The following is an 18,282-nucleotide window of genomic DNA, read 5'->3' on the forward strand; positions in this document are numbered from 1 at the left end:
TAACCTAAAGGGATCTAAGTCTTTAACATAAAGGCAACATACTATGAACTATCAAACTACAAAAAACCTAACTAAATCATAATTCAACAAGGAAGATTACATACCTTTTGATTTGTTATAGTAAACAATCAGAAACCCTTCTTCAAAGCTTCTAGAAGCAAGCACCAGAAATCTCGCACCTCTGATGGTTCACACCCAACCCTAGCAACTAGGAGACTTGAGAGAGAGGAGAGGGATGACCGAATTTTAGGCTATCTCTATTGAATGAGTAGTGGTCGAGAATACAAGGCCAAGGGTGCCTTTTCTAATACAACTTGGAAAGCCTAAATACCCCTTAAATGAATAAAATAATATTAATTCAAAACGTTAATTATCCAACTGCCTATTTATCTGCAAGGAATATTCCAGATACCTGGAATACTATAGAAACTGTCCAGCCCTCTCTAGGAAGGATCTAGAACCTCTCTTGTTCTACTATTGAACAATTGCACTTTAACCCTTGCACTTTTAATTAATCCGGTTAATCACATAATTAATTCTATTTAATTTCTGATTAATTCTTAATTAAATATTACTATTTCTAATTAGTATATTATTTTCATAATATATTAATAAATTCATTTGTTACTACTTATTAATCATATAATACATCAATAAATCATTCTCTCTCTCTCTAAAAGTTATCCTACTCAATTACTAGGTTTGAGAGCAACCCAAAAGGACTTTGCTAATAATTCAAGTATATGCTAGTTTGGTGATTGGTTTAGACATCTAATCCAATAGTATCCCACTTGAATAAGTTTATAACTTCAATTACCAGTAAAGCATCTAAATTAGACAGCAAAGAGTGCTTCCATAGAAAATGTCGAACTCTGAACTAAACAGATATTGGTCCTAAGATAAGTGATTCAATATTCCTCCGTTCTTCTAGACATCGTACAAACATGAGATATGGATTGTAATCAATCTCATTGTACAAGTTTTTTTTCCCGATTTCTGATTTGTGATGACGACATAAGACTTCAGATTGAACACATCAACTGACTCCTGGCTAGGCCTAGCACTATAAGTCAACACCAAATCACTGAGGGGCCTAAAGATATCGCTTTCCCCATTAGGTTAAAAGGAACATAGAAACTTTGACTTATATTCTTATATCTTTTACTCACCAAATCATACATGACACTGCATTTTATAACATCATGTTACCGATGTGTTTTCGCAACACCAATGCACAACCAACTTGTAAATTACAACTCATATATCTCCGTTTCAAGAATATAATATATTATCATCTCATAATTAATCGTGATATAATCCATGAAGTAATTCCTTGAGCGTGGGTTTATCCAATACTTAAATCTCCATTTCTAAGTACTCATGAACGTTGTAGCAATACAATTGCTATGTATAACTCCCTTAGACAATGTACAATCAAATTCATGACCGTCTTAATTTACTACTTATTTTCCCAAGTATGAGCGACTGTGAAATTAGAATAACTAAATTATTCGGGAAGTAAAACATGCTAAACGAAACAAAGAATAAATAATTGATAAGGCGGTAAACAAACTAATAAATAATCTCTATTATTTAATCACCAAAAGCAATTACATTTATTTTGTCACAAGTTTCAAACTAATCATCTAACTACTAAAACTAATATCATCTCTCAAACCAATGCCATTATGTGAGGATCTGCAGGATTATCATGTAGGGTTTTGAGCATTCTAACACTCCTAAGGTGTTCATGCATCCTTAGAAACCTTGGATCTATGTTTGACTAAGATACATGCAAAATTGATTTCCAAGGTTCATAATCCTTTCTAGCATACATCAGGAACTTTTAAACATAAAAGTAAGCTAGAAAACATACCTTGTAGTAGTTTGGATTCCTTGAAAACCTTGTGAGCCTAGCACCCCAAGTGTGATGCCTCAAATGTCTCACACAACACCAAATGCTATTGGAATGACTTTTAGAGAAATGAAGAACACTTAGAAATCGGCTAGCCCTCTCCATTCTTTCTAGTGCCCGATTTTGGTGAACTTTATGTTGCTTATATAGTGAGTTACAATTAGGGTTACACCATGTAAACCATAATGTGATTTGAATCTTCATTTCCATGATCCATGGGTTTACACCTCCATGGAGCATCCTATGGGTCTTAGCCCAACTTGATAATCCATGGAGCAATTAGCCCACTATACAAGTATGGATGATTTACACAATCAACCCATATATTTAATTAGTCACCTTTTTTATCACTTAATTGATTCTTGATCAATACTAATTAAATAATACTATTAATATATTAGAACTTATAATATATTAATAAACCTTAAGTTTATTTCTCTTATTTTAGTCTATCCAAATGCATGATGTCATGCAACCCAAATAGACCATGCCAAACCGGGTCAAGTATATACCAGAAATAGTTATGGACTTAGACACCTTATCCAACAGTCTCCCACTTGGATAAGTCTAATAACTATAACTGCAAGTATGGCTTCAGGAACCGATCAACAATCGTAGCTCTTTCACGGTCTCTCGGAACTAAGATGATGATGATATGCCATTTGAGATAAGTGATCATATAATCATCTATTCTAGATATCAGCCGGACAAATACATGGAACAATGTCTTACTTATTATCCAGCAGTTTGTTTCTTAATTTCTGATTTGTTTGACAAAGAACTTAATTGAACACATCAATTTAGTTCTGACTCGGCCCGATACATACGTCAAAACAAAATCATCAAGGGGCCCAGATATCACTTCTAATCCAAGAAGGAACAGATAAACTTCGACTAATATGCTTGCTCCACTACTTGTTGAATCACACACAAAAGCACGTTTTATAACATTGAGTTACCAATGCGTTTTCGTACAATCAATGCATAACCAACTCATAGGCAACAAGTCATATCTCAAGGTTTGAAGACTTATATGATATTACCATCTCACAATCACTCGAGATAAATTCCATGAAGTGATACTAGTGAGCGTTGGTTGAGTCCAATACTCAGAACTTATGAGCACTCATGAGTGTGGTAGCTATTTCCAACATCTTAGACCTCTAGAAGCCAACCCATGATAGTCTTAATTCATACCTACTTCCAAAATGTGACCGACTATGGAGAATTTGAATAATATGTAATACATAACATAAATATTCTCGAAGTCAAAACATGCAAAAGAAGTAATAGTAAACGATTGACAAAAGATAGCAACACTTTACTCATAAATAAACACAACTTTTATTCATCATCAAATGTCAATTAAACTTTACAAATTTCAGATCTATCTAACTACTAAAACTAATATCATCCTTCAGCCCTATGCGCCTCGTATGCAGGAGATGCTTAACCCTACCCAGTCCCTTCGTGAGGGGATCTGTTGGGTTCTCATCCGATGATACCCTCTTTGCCACGAGGAGTCCGTCTTCTATTCGATGTCTGATGAAATGGTATTTTCTGTCAACGTGTCTGGATCACCCATGATCCCTTGGTTCTTTCGCTAAGGCAATTGCACTTTCACTATCACACAAAATTTCCATAGGCTCCTTTATAGCTGGTACAACTCCAAGGTCTCCAATGAAGTTCTTCAGCCATATGGCCTCCTTTGCTGCCTCGCTTGCCGCTATATACTCTGATTCTCAACTTGCATCAGCCACTGTCTCCTGCTTGGAACTTTTCCAAGTAATTGCTCCTCCGTTTAAGGTAAAGACCCAGCCTGACTAAGAGCGGAAATTATCCCTATCAGTTTGGAAGCTAGCATCACTATACCTTACAACTCTCAAGTCATCACTCGCACCGAGGGTAAGGACCCAGTCCTTAGTCCTCCACAGGTACTTGAGGATATTCTTTACCGTAGTCCTGTGAGCCTCGCCAGGATTCCCCTGATATCTACTAACCATGCTCAAAGCAAATGCTACATCAGGACAAGTACAAGTCATAGCATACGTGATTGAGCCTATAGCGGAAGCATAAGGTACTCGACTCATTTATGCTATCTCAGCCTCGATACTCGGGCTCTGAGTCTTACTCAATCTGGCGTTACTATGGATGGGTAACTCTCCTTTCTTGGAATCTTGCATGCTGAACCTCTTTAGCACCTTATCCAAGTAGGTACTCTGACTAAGACCAATTAGTCTTTTACTCCGGTCTCTCAGAATCCTTATCCCTAGAATATAGGCAGCTTCTCCTAGGTCTTTCATAGGAAAACACTTCCCAAGCCAGGACTTAACTTCCTGCAGAGTTGGGATGTCATTTCCAATGAGTAGTATGTCATCCACATACACTACCAAAAAGCTAACTGTACTCCCACTAGCCTTGACATATACACAAGATTCAACTTCACTCCTGGAAAAGCCAAACTCTTTGAATTTCTCATCGAAAAAAAGATTCCATCTACGAGGTGCTTGTTTCAATCCATAGATGGATTTCTCAAGCTTACACACTCTATTAGGGTATTCTGTACCGACAAAACCCTCTGACTGACACATGTAAACATCTTCAGCCAAACTTCCATTATGGAAGGCGCTTTTGACATCCATTTGTCATATTTCATAATCATGAAATGTAGGAATGGCTAACAGGACCCTAATGGACTTAATCTTTGCTACTAGTGAAAAGGTCTCATCATAATCAACTCCCGGAGTTTGAGAAAAGCCCTTTGCAACCAGTCGCGCCTTATACGTGTGTATTTTACCATCCATGTCGGTATTCTTCTTGAAGATCCATTTGCACCCAACTGTCTTACGACTTGGTACATTGTCAACCAAGTTCCAAACTTGATTGTCATACATGGACTGTATCTCGCTGTCCGTTGCCTCTTTCCATTTAGCAGACTCGGGGCCTGCCATGGCTTCCGCATAGCTGTTAGGTTCATCCAGACTTACCAGTGTCCCATCACTGATAAGTGTCTCACCTTCCACAGTAATATGGAAACCATAGTAGTGCTCAGGTGCATTCCTAACCCTTGTGGAACGCCTCAGAGGTACAGAATCGTCAATTGGATCAACAGGAGTTTCCTCCTCAGGTTGACTGCTAGGGTTTGAAGTTCCTTCACCACTTGACTCTTGAATTTCTTCGAGGTCAATTTGCCTCTGACAGTTTCCTTGGCTTATGAAATCTGTCTCTCTCTCTCTCTCTCTCTCTCTCTCTCTCTCTCTCTCTCTTTCTCTCCCTCTCTCTCTCTCTCTCTCTCTCGAAAGACACCCTTCCTTGCTACAAAGACCACATTCTCACTAGGTCTGTAGAAGAGGTAACCAAAGGATTTCTGTGGGTAGCCGATGAATATACACCTCTCACTTCGAGGTTCGAGCTTATCGTGAGTCTCACGCCTCACAACCCCAAATCTTGATGTGGTCTAGATTAGGAACTTTTCCAGTCCACATCTCATGAGGAGTTTTGGTAACTTTCTTTGTAGGGACTAGATTAAGGATATGGGCGGCAGTCTCTAAGGCATACCCCCAGAATGAGATTGGTAGCGAATCTCGACTCATCATGGAACAAACCATATCCAATAAGGTTCGATTTCGCCTCTCAGCCACACCATTCAATTTTGGTGTCGATTGTGAGACAATCCCACATTCCATAAGATAGTCGGGGAACTCTGTACTAGGATACTCTCCACCACGATCAAAACGAAGCATCCTAATGTTCCTGCCCAATTGATTCTCGACTTCTTGTTTAAACTCTTTAAACCTTTGAAAAGTCTTTGACTTATGCTTGATTAAGTAGACATAACCATATCTACTATAATCATCTGTACAAGTCACATAATAACGATTAGCATCCCTTGTGGCAGTTTTGAAGGGTCCACACACATCTGTGTTCACTAGATCCAACAAACCTTCACCCCTTGCACAAGAACCAGTAAAGGGTGACTTTGTCATTTTTCCAAGTAAGCATGATTCACAACTATCATCTGACTTTAGGTCAAATGACGCCAAGACTCCATCCTTTTGGACTTGGCCTATGGGTTTCTTGCTTACATGTCCAAGATGACAATGCCATAATGATGCTGTATCCAAGTTATTATTATTAGAAGAATCAATACACAACACATTATTTCCTAGTTTATGTACAACAAACACAACATCATACACACCATCACAAGGTAATGCTATAAAATAAATAACATTATTAAAGAAAACATTTATTCCACCAACTTCATTATCAAAAGAAAAGGTAAACCCTTGTTTGTACAAAGCATGAAAGGAAATAATATTTCTTGCCATTTCAGGCGAGTAACAACATTTATTCAAATCTAATGTGAACCCACTACTTAACAACAAAGAATAAACTCCAATCTTGGTGACAGGTGAAGCTTTCCTATTCCCCATGATCAAGTTTATCTTTCCATGCTCCACATTCTCACTTCTTCTTAGTCCCTACAAATTAGAACATATGTGAATTCCACATCCTGTATCAAGGACCCAAGATTTAGAATAGGGTGAGTTATTAGACAATATTGTGTAAATACTTGCATGGGTGGGTTTCACTTTCCAATCCTTAATATCTTGCTGGTACTTTGGGCAGTTCCACTTCCAATGCAACTTTTTCATGGCAATAGAAGCATTCAACCTCTTTTAGGTCAGAAGAAGGAGTGACGAAACCTTTCTTGGTTCCACTTAAAGAGGAACCACCAAGGGTCTTACCCTTGGTACCCTTTGAAGGGATCTTCTTCTTTTTCCCTCTACTTTTCCTAATTGCCAGGACAGGGGCGGAGGTTGGAGTAGGAGTAGGACTGGTAACAACTGACTTACCTATAAGACCTGTTTCAGCGGTCTTTAGGAGTCATTGAAGCTTGCTGAGGGTAACTTCCTCCTTGTTCATGTGGTATGTCATGCGGAATTGATCATAACATGATGGTAAGGAGAGCAAAATGATATCTATTGCTAACTCCTCAGGGAAGTTCACATTTAGCTTCAGCAAACGGTCCACATACCTTTGCATTTTATGCATGTGGCACGTGATGGTTTCACCATCCTTCATTCGGGTTGTTATCATAGAGGAGATGATTTCATATCGCTCTTGACAAGCACTTTGATGGTAGCGATCCATCAAATCTTGGTGCATCTCAAAAGGATAGTAGTCCTCATAGGAATTTTGGAGCTTGGCTGTCATAGTGGCCAACATGATGCATGCCACTTTGGTAGCATCTCTTTCATGTGCTTCATATTCAGCAACCTCCTCAGGAGAAGCAGTCGGCTCGGGTACCTTTAGCTCCTTCTCGAGGACATATTCCTTGTCCTCATACCGAGTGACCATCCTAATGTTCTTGATCCAATCCATAAAGTTGGATGCATCAAAGATGACTCTCCTACAAAGGTTCCTGAGAGAGAAGGAGTCGGTAGGGTTTGAGCTAGATGCAACATTGTTGGTTGACATCTGAAAGAGAAGAGAACAAGTTTAGATTAGATATCACTACTAGAAAACAACCCTTTAACGACGCGCAAACAATGACACGCGCTGATAGAGGACAGGCATTTGTGCGTGCCTTAAAAATTAATGTTAGTTTTCCAAAATTTGAAGGATAGAGGACACGCGTTTATTCGTGCCCTAAAATTAGTGTCCAACAAAAAAAATTAAAAACACGGAAGGCACCTATCATAAAAAAGTGTGTCGTCTAAAACTGTCGCTTTATAATTTTTTTTTTCACGGACGCGCGTTCTTCCATTTTTTTAATTGCCAAGTGGGGGGAATGAAATCCCAAAAAAATTGAAAACCCCACCCTCATACTCTCCTCCTTCTTCTTCGTATTTTGTAAAATCATCTTCCAAATAAACCCTAAAAGGATTGTGTGGCTGTCGATCTTTCTCCCTATTTGGAGCTCTACAGCCATACGGAGGTCAACATTCTTTTCTCCACAAATTTCTGCCCTTGGGTCATCTTTATTTCCCTAATAGCGTGCCCTAAGAATTATAACTATTACTATGGTTTTCAGCCATTCGATGCTTCGTCTCTCCCCCATTCTCCTACACTCCTCCATCTTCTCCGAAGGTTCGCCTTCATGATTCTCTCACCCCACATTCAAGCGATTCTCTCCAAAAAATACCAGGTAAAACTTAATTTCATGATCTTTTGAACAAGAAAGTCAAGTCGTCTTCGTCTTCTTCTTCTTCTATACCATAGATATCATTCATAGTCTCTCTCCTAAAACTGATCGACAGCCTCAAATACCTTAGTCTAAGCCAACTATTCATCCAAATCGCTAGCAAGTGGGTCTTCTCTTGCTCTCTCAAATTATCAGTCAATCGATTTATTTTCGTCACCTCCGTATACGCGCTAGCTTCCCTTTGTTCCCAATAATCTCTCCAGTCAAATCAGGTACCTATCTCTTTGCTTTCTGAATTCTCCTAGATTGGAAATTCATTGATACTTCGATAGCTTTTAAACAAACAAAACTCAGTTTTTCTCTCTATAATCCTTTGGATTTTTCATTGGTGTTCCCCTTACTGGCTTCGATAACCTCTCTAATTTGTGAGATTTGTTTTTACTTTCTCTCCCCCCCCCTCTCTAAGAAGCAAACGCAGCCTCGTCGCCTTCAATCACCCAACGATTGGATTCATATATGACAACGATTTTATGTGTATGAGTTGTAGCAGCGAGCTATATGGAAACTGTAGAGTCTCTCTTTCTTGGATCTGGAACAAGTCACCCTCCATCCTCTGCCTTCAACCCAAAGGCAAAGGCAGCTGCTGCCTTCCCTGAAACTGCTCCTGGCTTAAACCCACGGGCAATCATGTCTTTTGCACAAGATCTGGAACAAGTCACCCTCTTCATCCTCATCATTGAAGTTGAATTGATGAAGTATTTTATGAATCAGATGAAACTTAAATCATTTCATGCTACCACTTTTTAACTAATTGCTTCAAATCCTTTTATTTTTTCAGATATTGTGAGGGTTTCAAGTATGCTGCCAAATCAAGGGTTTAATGAGCTTGATAGACTGCGCGATGAAGTCCAAGTCCCATGGCATCTTCAAATGTTATGTCAAATGTTCTTGGGAATAGGATTAGTGGCTAGAATGGTCTTCCACCAAAGGTACTTGTGTATTTTAATTTACTCTTTTTCTTATTATGTCTTATTAATCAATAATACTTTGTTTTAAGAGATAAATACAAGTTCATGGTATATGTATATGATCATGTAAGCCTTAATTGCATCTATTACTGATGTGGCTCCTTCTTTTGTTTAATTCATGGTTCAGTAGGTTCCTATCATTTCATCTCACTGTCTGTAATCGCATCCTTTGTTGATGTGGCTCCTTCTTTGTGCTTAGTTGCTGTTATCAGAAGCTGCCACCTCATTCTTAACTACTGTGTTACCTTGTTATTCATGGTTGTTGTCTCTGCATGTTGTCCATTGATGTTGAGTTGTTGACAGAAAAATCTCACAATGTCATTCTGACCTAACACTTATTGTATCTAAATTCGAGTTAAGTGCTATTCTCAGAAGCCGTCATCCATGAATCCACACCTCAAGTTTCTTCTTCCAAATGTTTGTGACCTTTTGGCTGTGGCTGCTTTTGTTATTCATCGTTGTTGATTCCCCATGTTGGCCATTTGATCTTAACAACTTAATCTCATATTATCTCATCTAAGAAATATGGTTCAGGGATAAAATTTGGAATTTAGACACATACGACCTAACCCTTTTTAACAGATTATAGCTATTTGTCAGTTGTTGAATCATATATGACCTTTCATTTGTGATGTGAAGGCAAAGATTCAGAAGAAAGAGGGGATTCCATGGCATCAACAGATTTTGATCATTGATGGAAAGATCCTCGAGGATGGTAAGACTTTAGCAGATCATCACATCCGAAATGGATCTAGATTGGAGCTGGTTGTGAGCTTGGGAGGACTATAAAGTTGTTGTGTACGATCACCCTATCATGTCCCAAGCCGATGTCTCCTACAGGTATCTACATCGATCATGATTCGAATCTTATTCGATCACTTCTCATTTCAATTGTTTCTACACAAATACTTGTGTCGATTGACTTGATTTTCATTTGATCACACATAATTGACTGATCTTTGAGTGTCCGTATTAGTTTACACCAGAGTTTCTTAGGTTTTGTTCATTCATTTCTGTATCTGATTTGGCCAAGTTTATTTTAGGTAAAATCGTGTTATTCAAAAGTTTATTCTTGTCATTTTGTTATTCTCTTCCGGCTTTTACTAATCTGGAACACACAACTAGGATGATTCAAAATCAATCAGTAACTTCAAATTACTTTCATTTATATTACACACTATTAACTTAAGCTCTGTATTTTCATAAATTCCTATTTATTGACTGAAAATTTAGCTGATTGTCAGTTGTTGAATCATATATGCAAGTTTTTGTTAAGACTTTGACAGGGAAGACCATAAAGTTGGAGGTGGAGAGCTCAAAGAACATTCATACTGTGAAGTCAAAGATTCAGGACATAGAGGGGATTCCACTGCATCAGCAAATGTCTTCTGCCTATTCTTTCCTCTAAATGGTGTACCACCATACAACATCTCATATAATAAAATACATGAAATAAAAAAAAGAATATAATAAAAAAATTAGTTAAAGTATTGAAATGGGTAAAAGAAGGTAATTCAAATAAATGGTGTATATTTTAAAGAAAAATTTTAATTCATGAAAATTAATAAGCTTACCCACTGCCCACCAATCAATAGCACTGGAGTGGCCAGCTCCTGTTATGATTTCCTGAAATATCATCATAATTTCAAAGGGTAAAATAAAGAGACCATAAATAAGTGAAATTACGTAAATGCCCTTTGAGTACTTTTCATACCGGAGAAATGTATTCTTCGGTCCCAACAAATGAATTTGATTGTGTAGAAGGTTCTGCAACAAATGTAGGTGGTGGTTGGCTTTTAGATTTTCTTCTTTTAAGTTGAGGATGTTTCATAACCTACAAAATTAAAATTAACATACGAAAAAAATAAATAAATAAATAAATCCAGAATCTTGTAAGAATATAAGTCATTTTTTTTAAATAGAAAAGGACATACTTGGGATTTACACTGAGTTCTGAATGATAAATCAAAGTCACTCTATAAACATGTCCATCTATTTCAAGTAATATATTCTCTAGTTTCAAGTCCCTATAGATGATCCCTGAATAAAAAAAAACAGAAATTGAATGAAAGATGTAAGGGGTAAAATGGGGTAAAATGTTGGAAAGAACCTGAAAGATGATGTGACTTTGAAGGTAACATGTGGATTTTTGTTAAGATTTTAACATTGAAAACCATCAGCCTGGAGGTGGAAAGCTCGAACAGTATTTGTTATGTGATGGAAATGATTGAGGAGAAAGAGGGAATTCCAGTTAATCAGGTATATAGTTAGTTTTAAAAGACTGATTTACTCTAGCATTTTAATAGTTTTAAGTTATTTTTTTTATTTTAATCTGCACAGATTGTTGAACTTGGTGATCATCCGTATTTTGTGGGCGTCCAGTTTCATCCCGAGTTCAAGTCTCAGCCGGGAAAACCTTCTGCACTTTTCTTAGGTACCACCAACAAAACTATCTATCAACACTTTGACTTTTCAATGTAAGGGTAAGATAGTCATTTAGTCTTTTGACGATTTATATTTTATTGTGCAGGTGTTCCAAACCAAGTTTGCTAAGATAAGCGTGGGTATGAATTTCTCAGTCCTTTCACCTAATTGCTCTCCTCCCAACACATTAAAATTGATGAATGTTTTGATTTTTCTGGCACTAACACTTGGATGACGCTTAATTTGACTTGTTGTTGGAGAGGGTAGCGGAGTGGGTTTGTTGAGTGCTGATTGTGTGTTTGATGGATGAATTGGTCCTTTCACCTAATTGTCATACAACCTCTCATGCAAAGTTCCTGCATTCAGGTTATTCTTTTAGAAAGGAAATTGTCAAAGGAGAATTTAGTCATGGGTTTCTTTTAATGTTGTACATGTTTTGTTTTCTTTAATAAATATTATGCAATATTAGCAATGTGTTACATTTACTTACTATTGGAATGATTATTTGTATTTAACATACTAGTGCAATGAATTATCATTATTGTTTATGGTATTTTATTTTTTATTATGAGACTTTTAATGTGTTATTGAATTTGAAAATTAGCAAATCTATCAAAAATATATAATTTTAAAAACATTTAAAATTATGACACGCAAAGATGTGTGTCATCTTCATTTATGACATGGCCTTTCTTAACAGGGGCTTTCTTGATACGCATTGCGTGTCATTAACACGCGCGTCGTAAAGTTACGACACGCGAATTTGCGAGTCGTCTCTCTTTATGACAGGGCCTTCCTTGACGCGCATTTGCGCGTCGTCTGAGCCTTTTACGACGCGCAATGAGCGTCGTAAAAGGCTGTTTTTCTAGTAGTGTATAAAGATAGTCCTTAATAAAACACCAAAATGTAATATTAAGGCTAGGATCCAATCACAATATATTATAACTTAGAAGAGGGATGTCGTAATCTAATCTATAACATATTTGAAAGGTAGGTGAATGAGGATTCACCAATTTTCAGCATGAAAAACGAAATATAAATTATTAGGTTTTTAATTGGTTTTTAGAAACTCCTAGATTCTTTTGAGATTCATTGAACTTTTCAATGGTATGTTTCAATCTCGAGTGTGCCCTTCATGTTTTGTAACTGGGATACCGAGGATCACAAAACAAGGTCTGAAGTAACCATGCAAATTACTTGGTACCCTTAATGTTTTTCACTCAATCTATGTGCCGGTTAGCTATACGCGCTCCACCGACCTATGAAAAACCTTAAGTCACCCTTTGCCTACTTTGTTAACTCCAAGTTAGTGTGTTGTTTAACCACACACACTCCACTAACGACTCAATCAAAGTGTAAAGTGTAATTTCATGGGTTAGCACCTGATTCACATTTTCCTAAAGTAACTAAGATTGGGAATTTATAAAAAAAACATTTAGTTACTTTATAATAATCGTTATAATTTTAATGAGAATTTTTTAAGTCATTATCCTACCCGTTCAGCAAACGACCCTCCACCGATCAAGGAAGTGGTGGGTGAGAGTGGACACCCATTAAGCTGCCATTTTATAGGTAACAACCTTATACCCCCCTTATAGACCGGTTTCGTGAATAAGGTCTACTAACGGTAAATCGACTTGTTCTTATATATATATATATATATATATATATATATATATATATATATATATATATATATATATATATATAGATATATAATTTTAAGGGTTGGAACTAAAGTTTAGTAGATGACTTTACATGTTCCAAAACTTGAGGGCAAGTTTTGTAACTTTACAAAACTTTTCAATTCATAACTTATGAGTTATTGTTTATTAAAAATGAAGACTCTTCATTTTTTGTAACTTATGTGTTCTTTTAATGTATTTATTACAAAGTGACTCTTGGTTATCCATAACTTGAGGACAAGTTATGGACTCCATTAAAACACATCATGATCATGAATTAACTACCAATCAATAACACATAATTCTTATGATCTTGCAAGAACTCATAAGAACATGAATATTTTTATCAAAATTTCAAGAACATATGAACACATATAAGCATGGAATTTTGATATTAGCCATTGAAAATGGATTAGAACAACCATTACACCATCTAAAATAAGTTTTAAAACACCAAAACAGTTTAGGGTAATGTTTCTAGTACATTTCCAGCAGCAAAAATCGAAAATTTTCACTCTGCCTGGCCAACTCATCGAGTGCAAGAACTGACTCGCCGAGTTGGTTGAAGATACTCTTGGACTCGTCGAGTCCCCCCATGGACTCGGCGAGTCCCCTATGCAGACAGCAAGAATTTCGACTTTTTCAGCTATTTTGCATCAAGTATCAAACAAACAAGCCTAGGCTCTGATACCACTGTAGGGTTTTGAGCATTCTAACACTCCTAAGGTGATCATGCAACCCTAACACTCCTAAGGTTTCGAATTTTTCAGATATTTTGCATCAAGTATCAAACAAACAAGACTAGGCTCTGAAACCACTATAGGGTTTTGAGCATTCTAACACTCCTAAGGTGATCATGCAACCCTAGAAACCTTGGATCTATGTTTGACTAAGATACATGCAAAATTGATTTCCAGGTTTCATAATCCTATCTAGCATACATGGGGAACTTTTAAACATAAAAGTAAGCTAGAAAACATACCTTGTAGTAGTTTGGATTTCTTGAAAACCTTGTGAGCCTCAGATGTCTCACACGACACCAAATGCTATTGGAATGACCTTGAGAGAAATGAAGAACACTTAGAAATCGGCTAGCCCTCTCTATTCTTTCTAGTGCCCGATTTTGGTGAACTTTATGTTGCTTATATAATGTGTTACAATTAGGGTTACACCATGTAAAGCCTAATGTGACATGAATCTTCATTTCCATGATCTATGGGTTTACACCTCCATGGAGCATCCATGAAGCATCCTATGGGTCTTAGCCTAACTTGATAATCCATGGAGCAATTGGTCCAATATACAAGTATGGATGATTTACACAATCAACCCATATATTTAATTAGTCACCTTTTTGATCACTTAAGTAATTCCAAATTAATTCTTGATCAATACTTATTAAATAATACTATTAATATATTAGAACTTATAATATATTAATAAACCTTAAGTGTTATTTCTCTCATTTTAGTCTATCCAAATGGATGATGCCATGTAACCCAAATGGATCATGCCAAACCGGGTTAAGTACATACCAATATGGACTTAGACACCTTATCCAACATATCATCTGACGAAAATCTCTTTACTATAAGATGAACTTCTTCAAATCTATGTTTGATATAATGGTACTTTCTGTCGTTATGTCTTGACTTGTCATGGTCTCTCGATTATTTAGACAAAGCAACCGCTTCTTCATTATGACATAAAAGTACCATTGGTTCTTGAATGATTGGAACTACTCCAACATCTCTGATGAAGTTTGTCAACCAAACTACTTCCTTTGATGCTTCACTTGCTGCTATGTACTCTGATTCGCAAGTAGAATCAGCCATTGTATCTTGCTTAGAACTTTTCCAAGTAACTGCTCCACCATTTAACGTGAACAATCATCCAGACTGAGAGTGAATGTTGTCTTTGTCTGTTTGAAAGCTGGCATCACTATACCAATTCACTCTCAACGTATCTGTACGACTAGAATCACGTCCTTTGTCATTCGAAATACTTGAGAATGTTCTTCATTGTTTTCCAATTAGCTCTTTTAGGATTTCCGTGATAGCGACTGACCATGCTCAAAGCAAAGGCCACATCAGGGCGAGTAGATGTCATAGCATACATGATCGAGTCTACAGCTGAAGCATAAGGGACTTGACTCATATAAGCTATATCTTCATCCATACTTTGTCTTTGAGTCTTACTCAAGTTGGCATTGCTTTGAATATGTAGCTATCCTTTCTTGGAATTTTGCATACTAAACTATTTTAGGACCTTGTCCAAGGATGTACTTTGACCAAGTCCAGTTAGTCTTTTCTTTCTATCTCTGAAAATTCTTCTCCCAAGAATATAGGCAGCCCCTCCTAGATCCTTCATAGAAAAACACCTTCCAAGCCAAGATTAAACTTCTTGCAAGTTTGGAACATCGTTTCCTATAAGTAGTATACAATACTAGAAAAGTTACTATGCTCCCACTAGCTTTCACATACACATATGACTCATCCACGCTTCTAAAGAAACCAAATTCTTTGACTTTCTCATGCAAGCAAAGATTCTAGCTACGAGATGCTTGTTTCAATCCATAGGTGGATTTCTCAAGCTTGCACACTCTATTGGGAAACTTTGCATCAACAAAACCCTCTCCATGACTCATGTAAACATCTTCAACCAACTTCCCATTAAGGAAAGAGGTTTTAACATCCATATGCCAAATTTCATAATCATAAAAGGCAGCTATGGCGAGCATTATCCTAAAAGATTTTATCTTAGCCACTAGTGAGAAGGTCTCATCATAGTCAATCCCTAGGGTTTGAGTAAATCCCGTTGCAATTAGTCTTGCCTTGAATGTGTGGACATTTCCATCCATGTTGGTCTTCTTCTTGAAGATCCATTTGCGAACAACTATTTTTCGACCAAGTACTTAATCAACCAAATTCCAAACTTGGTTGTCATACGTGGACTTGATCTCACTGTCCATTGCCTCTTTCCATTTGGCAACCTCAGGGACTACCATCACTTCCTTGTAGTTAGCTGGTTCTTTCAAATTCACCAGTATACGATCACCGATAAACGTATCACCGTCTGCTGTTATATGGAAACCATAAAACTGAGATGGCATGCTAACTCCACTAGAACGATAAATAGGTAACAAAGTTTCAACTGGTTCAATTGGAAATTCTTCCTCTGGTTGAAAGATAGTGCCTTCAAAGGTTCCTTCATTGGTTGAATCTTGAATATCTTCAAGGTCGATTGTGCTCCTACTATCCTCTTTGCACATGATCTCTCTCTCATAAAAGGCTCCTCTTCGTACTACAAAGACCACGTTTTCACTAAGTTTGTAGAACAAATATCCAAAGAACTTTTGTGGGTAGCCAATTAAAATACACATCTCACTTATTGCTTCTATTTTGTCATGAGTCTCTTGTCTAACGAAAGCTTCACAGCCCTAGAATTTGATATGTACTAATGAGGGAACTTTCCATATCCACATATCGTGAGGTGTTTTGGCAACCTTCTTAGTAGGGACAACATTGAGGATATGGGCAGCTGTCGCTAAGGCATACCCGTAGAAGGAAATGGGAAGAATGGCTCGACTCATCATGGAACAAACCATGTCCAACAAGGTTTGATTGTGCCTCTCAGCCACACCATTAAGTTGTGGTGTCCTAGGAGGAGTCAATTGTGGACAATTCCATGTTCCTTGAGGTAGTTGTGGAACTCGATTTTATTTTTAAACTCTTTGAAATTTTCAAAGGTTTCTGATTTATGTTTAATTGAGTAAATATAATCATATCTACTATAATCATCCATAAATGTTACATAAAATCGATTAACATCCCTTATGGTGGATCTGAAGGGCCCACACACATCTGTATGTATGAGGCCCAACAAACCCTCACCTCTTTCACAATATATAGTGAAAGGTAATTTTGTCATCTTGCCCAAAAGAAAAGATTCATATTCATCATTTGATCTTAGTTCAAATGATTTCAATACTCCATCGTTTTGGAGTCGGGAGATGCGTTTCTTGTTAATGTGTCAAAGACGACAATGCCACAAGTATGCATTGTCTAAACCATTAGATGGATCAATGTGAAATGCACTATTGCCTAAGCTATCAACACAAGTCACTGTTTCATACACACCATTACAAGGTAAAGTTTCAAATATAAAAACACCATTTTTAAACCAAAATTGAACCATTCAAATCATAAAATGAGGAACAAAAACCTTTTTTGAAAAATGCATGAAATGAAATAATGTTTCGCGTCATTTCTGACGAATAACAACAATCTATCAAATCTAAACTAGCATCACTACTAAGCATAAGATGATAAGTTCCAATTTTGGTAACAAGAGAAGATCGCCTATTTCCCATGATTAGATTCATCCTACAACGCTCCACCTCTTCACTTTCTTTTAGCCCCTACAAAGTAGAACAAATGTGAAAACGACATCTTGTATTAAGGACCTAAAAATGAGTAAATTGTGAGTTATTAGTTTGAGTAGTGTATATACCTGCTGACGATGGCTTCACCTACCCATCCTTGATGTCTTGAAAGTACTTAGGGTAGCTCCTCTTCCAATGGCCCTTGTCATTGGAATAGTAGCAAATGGCCTCTTTGGGGTCACTAACAGCTGCAATGTCTAAATTGGGCCTTTCCTTTGGCCTTTGCTAGATGACCCGACTTGGGCCTTGTTCTTCCAGTTAAGTTTGGAACAACCTTCATTTTCTTCCCTTTTCCTTTACAAATGGTGAGAATAGGAGCATTAGTGGAAGCCGCTGGATTCTTTCCCTTCATACCCGAGTCAATAGTCATTAACAAGTTGTGGAGTTGGCCACTATGGTTTTTGTGTTATTCAAATGATAAGCCAATATGAACTGATCACAACAACTTGGCAAGGTGTTGAAGTCCATATCAATGGCCGACTCCTCATTAAAATAAACATTGATCCTAATAAGTCATTCCATGTATCTTTGCATTCTCTGCATGTGGCTGTACACAAACTCTCCCTGTTTCATCTTGCAAGCCATGAGGGACTTGATCACTTCATATTTCTCTTGACGAGCTCTCTTGTGGTACT

Source organism: Lactuca serriola, chromosome 9 (assembly GCF_051521515.1).
Source record: "Lactuca serriola cultivar US96UC23 chromosome 9, Lser_US96UC23_V15, whole genome shotgun sequence".
Taxonomy (NCBI): Eukaryota; Viridiplantae; Streptophyta; class Magnoliopsida; order Asterales; family Asteraceae; genus Lactuca; species Lactuca serriola.